Raw genomic sequence first — 6,398 nt, 5'->3', positions numbered from 1 at the left:
TTTAAAAATTAAGATTTTATTAACTAATATACAATTTTTCCCACCTAAAATCTAATAGATGATTACATGGTTTGCAATTGTTCTGCTTCAGACTGCTCTAGGGCTTAAGGATAATGTATCACGTAGCTGACTAGGCGTATTTCATAAAGCATATGCTATCTGTCATCACAGGTGAAGGAAAGGGAGTTTGTGGGTCATGGATATGAAGGGCCTTTGGGGAGATGCTGAGAGAGGTTAATATTTGAGCTTTGGTCTAATTTTATCCTATTTTAGTTTTGCTCAGTTTAACAATACTTACAAGTATTTACTAAGTCCCAGAAAGTGTGCAAGGCACTGGAGATAAAGAGAAAAATAAGAAAGCATCCCTGCCATTGAGGAACCTCTTTTCTGTGAGATACAGAGAAATAGTTTCCATGTTATGAGGTAAGTATAGTGATAAAGGGATGCACAAAGGGGGCACTTGGGTGGCTCAGTGGGTTGAGAGTCCGACTCTTGATTTTGGCTCAGGTCACGATCTCAGGGTTGTCAGCTTGAGCCCCACATGGACTCTGTGCTGGAACTTCCTTGGGATTCTCTCTCTCCCTCTCTCCACTACTTCTGCCCCCCCCTAAAAAAAGAAGAAAGAAAGAAAGAAAGAAAAAGAAGAAAGAAAGAAAGAAAGAAAGAAAGAAAGAAAGAAAGAAAGAAAGAAAGAAAGAAAGAAAAAGGGATGCACAAGATTCTATGGGAGTACAAAGAGAAGCATAGGGTAGAGCAGTGGTTTTCCACAGTAGCTGTGGCTTAGAATGACCTGATGTACTTTCAAAAAATGTTTATAGACTCTTGGCCCATCTCTCAAAGATTCTGATTTAATTGGTCTGGGGTGGGCACAATATTTTTAAAAAGCTCTCTGTCTCTTCTCCTACCACTCTCCACCCTGTATGTAATGTTCCATTAGTACTAAATGACTATAGTTTCTCAAACATGCCAAACATGCCATGACACATTCTGCATTCCTCCTGGAATTCTTCCTGGAATGTCTTCCCAGGCACCCTAAACCCTCACCTCCCATTCATTCCTCTCTCAAACTCTTTAAGTCTCTACTCAAATGCTACTTTCCCTGGGAAGTCTGCCCAGATTTCTCCAGGTAGATTTAGGGCTTCTTTCTTCTATGTTACTACCCACTGCATAGAACATGAATTATAGGGGCGCCTGGGTGGCACAGCGGTTAAGCGTCTGCCTTCGGCTCAGGGCGTGATCCCGGTGTTGTGGGATCGAGCCCCACATCAGGCTCCTCTGCTATGAGCCTGCTTCTTCCTCTCCCACTCCCCCTACTTGTGTTCCCCCTCTCGCTGGCTGTCTCTATCTCTGTCAGATAAGTAAATAAAATCTTTAAAAAAAAAAAAAGAACATGAATTATAGTATTGCTGTTATCCAGATTGGATTAAATTGCTTTGTTTGCATGTGTGTGTCTCTTCTTTGGGCTCCAAATTCCTTGTCTAGGAACTAGCACATGGGTAATGGTCAAAAAATAGATTGAATGAATAAACTCCATGTTTAGATCCTGGCTTTTAAGAGACTTCCAATCGAATGGACTCCCCCCCCTTCCCCCTCAAATGGCTTTAGGAGATTTTGGAGATTGTACTTTGCATGCCATTTTTTGGTAGAACATCATCATTTTATTAGATATGTTCCTCCCTTCCTTCTGCAATATTTTATTTTGAAAGTATTTCAAACATACTGCAAAGATGAAACAATTTTACGGTGAATACCTGCCTACCCACCACTTAGGTTCTACCACTAACATTTTACTCACTGGAGAAGACATTCTCTTCAATAAATAGTGCTGGATAGTTGGATATTCACATGCAAAAGAATGAAACTAGGCCTCTGTCTTACACCATTCACAGAAATTAACTTGAAATGGATTTAGATAAATCACTGATTTTATTTTTATGCACATTTTCTTTCTGGGTTGCTTGGTTCAGTACCTGAAAACGCCAAAAATATATGGAATCATCAATATATGCTGGGGATCAATACTGAGAGGCTTCTGGAAAAGGAAATCTTTGAGCAGATTTGAAGGGTAAAAGGCATGGCTCTCTCCTGCTTCCAGGACTTGTCTGCTATTCATTCTGGGAGAAGCATTCTCCACGCCACTCTGTCCCCCATGCTTGCTCCTCCTCACCCATTAGATCTTCGCTAACTTGACCACCAACATGAACAGTGGTCCACTCTGTTATTCTCTCCGATGTCATTTTTTTCTTAAATGTGAAAGTGGTTCAAGTGAATCCTTCTTTCTATTGAGGAATTTCCTTGTCCAATTCTTCTTTCTGATGTACCTCATTGAGGCTCATTATATTTGGACAGGACCAGATGTTCCAAATTTATTTGGCTTTTTATACTATCAAAACTCCCACTTGCTTAAATACCTAAATTTGAGTTAGCTGCTACTCCCAAAAAGTGATCAGAAAAAATAATTTACATGGGATGTGAAAGACTTGTCACTTAAATAAATTTTCCTAGGCACCATTCCTTGTGTTAGCAAGGCACTTGGCAACTCAGTTACCATCATATGTAACTACAGTAATAGTGGCCAAAAGGATGTTATTTGATTTTTGTGAAATGCTCAGGTAATATTTGACTTCCAAATTTTATATACTTTTTCCATAGAGTGTATTAATGTAATAGTATTAATTTGAATTCTATCACTTTTTTTTCTTTAGATGTCAGGAACATGAACCTACCAAATGAGCCAATGGATGGGGCCAATCACCCCGGGGTACCTGAGTTTGTGTTCCTGGGACTCTCCAATTCCTGGGAGATCCAGCTCCTTCTTTTTTGCTTTTCTTATCTTTTATATATGTCTAGGATGATGGGAAACCTTTTAGTAGGGGTCACTGTGACTTCTGACCCTTATACCACCCCCCCGCCCCCGCATATTTTCTGTTAGCCAATTTCTCCATCATTGACCTGATATTTTGCTCCACTGCAGCACCCAAGATGCTTTGTGATCTTTTCAGGAAGCAGAAAGTCCTCTCCTTTGGGGGCTATCTAGCTCAGATCTTCTTTTGCTATGCTGTTGGAAACAATGAGATGTACTATCATTGCCATGGCCTTTGACAGATATATGGCCATATGGAAGCCTCTCTACTACCTGACCATCATGAACCCCTGAATATTCATTTTGATTTTAGTGGTTGTCTGGACCATTGGTCTCATTCACATATTGGCCCAATTGGCTTTTGTGGTAAGCTTGCCCCTCTGTAGCTCTAATGTATTATTAGATAGCTTTTACTGTGACATACCTTGGCTAATCAAATTTGCCGGTGCAGATACTTATAAACTGGTGTTCATGGTCACTGCTAATAGTGAGCTCATTTCCTTGGCTGCTTTCTTCTTGCTCATCCTCTCCTATACCTTCATCCTAGCCACTCCTCAGGAACACTCCTCAGGTAGTTCATCCAAGGCTCCTTTTACTCTGTCAGCTCATATTATTGTGGTGATTTTTTTTTTTTTAAAGATTTTTTTATTTATTTATTTGACAGAGAGAGACAGCCAGCGAGAGAGGGAACACAGCAGGGAGAGTGGGAGAGGAAGAAGCAGGCTCACAGCAGAGGAGCCTGATGTGGGACTCGATCCCGGTACGCCAGGATCACGCCCTGAGCCGAAGGCAGACGCTTTAACGACTGCGCTACCCAGGCGCCCCTATTGTGGTGATTTTATTCTTTGGTCCACTGAATTTTTTCCACATGTGGCCCTCTCCTTCAACACATCTGGATAAATTTATAGCCAGATTTGATGCAGTTTTAACTCCTTTTCTAAATCCAGTCATATATACACCTATAGAGGAACAGAGAGATGAAGACGGCAAAGAGGAGAGTGTTCAGTCAGCTTATGGGTTTTAGAAAAAAGCACTAAATGGCTTTATTGAAACACAACATTTCCAACTGACAATTGATTAATTTTCTCTTCCTAAAAGCCAATCCTCTAGAAGAAGGGACCACCTTTCTGAGTCTTATTTTGTTCTTTTGTTTAGAACACATTCCTCTTTTCATTTCTCTTGGCTCTCTGTGTCGGTTTCTATGCATTAAATAAAACATCTACCTTTTCCAGTTTTGAAGGAGGGGCCTCATGTAGGAGAGAAAACTTACTGTTCAACCCCACCCTCACTCTTACTGTTGTCTCTAAACCTTTGTGATTGTCCAAGCAGTCCATTATATATATATATATATATATATATATATATATATATATATATATATATATATATATATAAAGTTTTGGCATGCAGGATATTTTATAGGGATCACTAGTGGTGGCAGAGAAAGGTAAGAGGTGGATTGGGCAGAGTGAAAAGTCAAACTGTAATGCAGACATGAGAAAGCCTTGCCCAGCCTTTTAGGGCTACACTGCAGCAAGCTACGATGGGTGCACATACCCTTCCATCCCCACTGCAATCAGTCTTTGGATGAGGACATGCTCTGACAACAATTCTGCGGGAGCTGACAGCTGGGGCAACAAGTATTTTTTCTTCTTCTTCTGAGCAGTCGCTGTGTGCCAGCGAGAGGGGGGGGGCAAAGGGGAAGAAATCCTCAAGCCGACTCCCTGCCCAGCCTGGGCCCCAACACAGGGCTGGATCCCAGGACCCTGAAATCATGACCTGAGCTGAAACCAAGAGTCAGTCACTGAACCAACTGAGCCACCCAGGAGCCACCCCCTAATCTTTTTTTAAGTGGGCTCCATGCCCATCATGGAACACAATTCAGGGTTTGAACTCACAACCCTGAGATCAAGACCTGAGCTGAGATTGAAGTGGGTGCTTAACCAGGGAGCCACGCAACCTCGCAGCCGCCCCAACAAGTCTTTCTTTTAAGGGGCTCTGAGCAGCTCACGTCTGTGTTCACTGCTTTGGCATGAAGGTGAAAGAAGTCTTATCCTCATTAACAGGAGAGAAAACGGAACCTATCATATATATTTAAATATTTTATCTATTCATTTGAGAGAGAGAGAATGAGCAGGGAGAAGGACAGAGGGAGAGGGAGAAGCAGGGCCCCTACGGAACCGGGAGTCATTCTTGGGGCTCCATCCCAGGACCCAGGGATCACGGCCCCAGCCGAAGGCAGCCAATTAACCTACTGAGCCACCCAGGCGCCCTGAGCCTATTAATAGCTTAATAGCTCCCAGTAGTTGAGGGTGTGCCAAGCCTTTCAGGGTCTCAAAAGTGAGGATCTCCAACAGCACCTGGATTCAGGCTGATTGGAAGCCAGACTCTCAGGCAGGGAGTATGCAAATACGCGCCACAAAAATAAAAATTGGTCATCATATGAGGTGACGGAAGTGTTAACTAAGACTATGGTGATAATTATTTTGTAATGATTATATATAAGTGTATCAAATTACCACATCCTACACCTTAAGTTTAATCAGTGTTTTATGCCAATTATATCTTAATAAAGCTGGAACAAAAATGAAGTAAAATTTAACAAATAAAAGAAATGCACATACATACAGTTTTATGAGACCACGAGCATAAGCGTTGTGAACCACTAGTGCCAGGCGATCTAGAGGCGTCCCCCGAGTGGCAGCACACAAATCGGGGCTCCAATGAGCGTGTAAGCCCCGGGGTGGGAGACACCAGTGAGCCGTAGCGAGGAGATGGTGAGCGCCCACAACGTTCCGTGACAGCCCGAGAGCCTGAGGTCCAGTCCATCATCAGGCCCCCACACGTGAGCCAGAGCTGAAGCCCGTCCCTCACGCAGAAGCTTCAGAACCAGCAAACGGGTCTTTTTCACAGAAGCGCTGGGCTGCCTCAGCTTGAGCGGTACCCTGGCGGTGGTAGCCTCCCAAAAACTGTCTCTCTGATGGTTACCGTCCTGTGGGATCCAGGAACACAAGCACCCCTGCTCACCAGAGCCAGGACAGCAAAGGCATCCCCAGGCGGCAGCCACAAAGACAAGCGCGCAGGACGCAAGGGAAAGCTCCCTCCACTGGAGCCGGTGCTCCGCTCCGCGAGGGAAACGCCAAGATGGCGCCCGCCAGTCCCACGCGGGAGACGTCCCGCAAGCCTCCGAACGTGTGTTACCTCAGATGCCTGCCCCTCACGCCAATGCTCCAAGACAAAAAGCAAGAGGGCCTCTCACACACAAAGTCGGCTTGTCCCTCCGTCTGCTGCCTCCACGCTGGGCCCCGAGGCAGGTGACTCCAAGCCCGTGAGCCCATTAAGGGCTGTTTTTCAGGGAGCTAACTTCGTGGGTCTTGTGGATGGCGGCTTCATTGTTTGTCAAAGCTGGATGTTTTGGGGGCTTGGCAGGTGCCGGTCTTAAAAGTGGGTGATGGATATGGGGTTCAAACCCCTTGCTCTTCAGGGAGGAGCTCGCGGTTTTGAGTTCCCTGTCAGTTGTGGTGCCGGGTTTATG

The 6,398-nt window shown here is 44.2% G+C and overlaps 1 pseudogene; it reads left to right on the top strand.

Moving 5' to 3' along the window:
* The first annotated feature begins 2,737 nt into the window (after positions 1-2,737).
* On the top strand, positions 2,738-3,900 carry LOC125282651 (olfactory receptor 4F6-like; annotated as a pseudogene).
* The last annotated feature ends 2,498 nt before the right edge of the window (positions 3,901-6,398 follow it).

Source organism: Ursus arctos, unplaced genomic scaffold (assembly GCF_023065955.2).
Source record: "Ursus arctos isolate Adak ecotype North America unplaced genomic scaffold, UrsArc2.0 scaffold_21, whole genome shotgun sequence".
NCBI lineage: Eukaryota > Metazoa > Chordata > Mammalia > Carnivora > Ursidae > Ursus > Ursus arctos.
The sequence above is the reverse complement of the archived record's forward strand: the minus strand, read 5'-3'. Positions and strand labels throughout refer to the sequence as shown.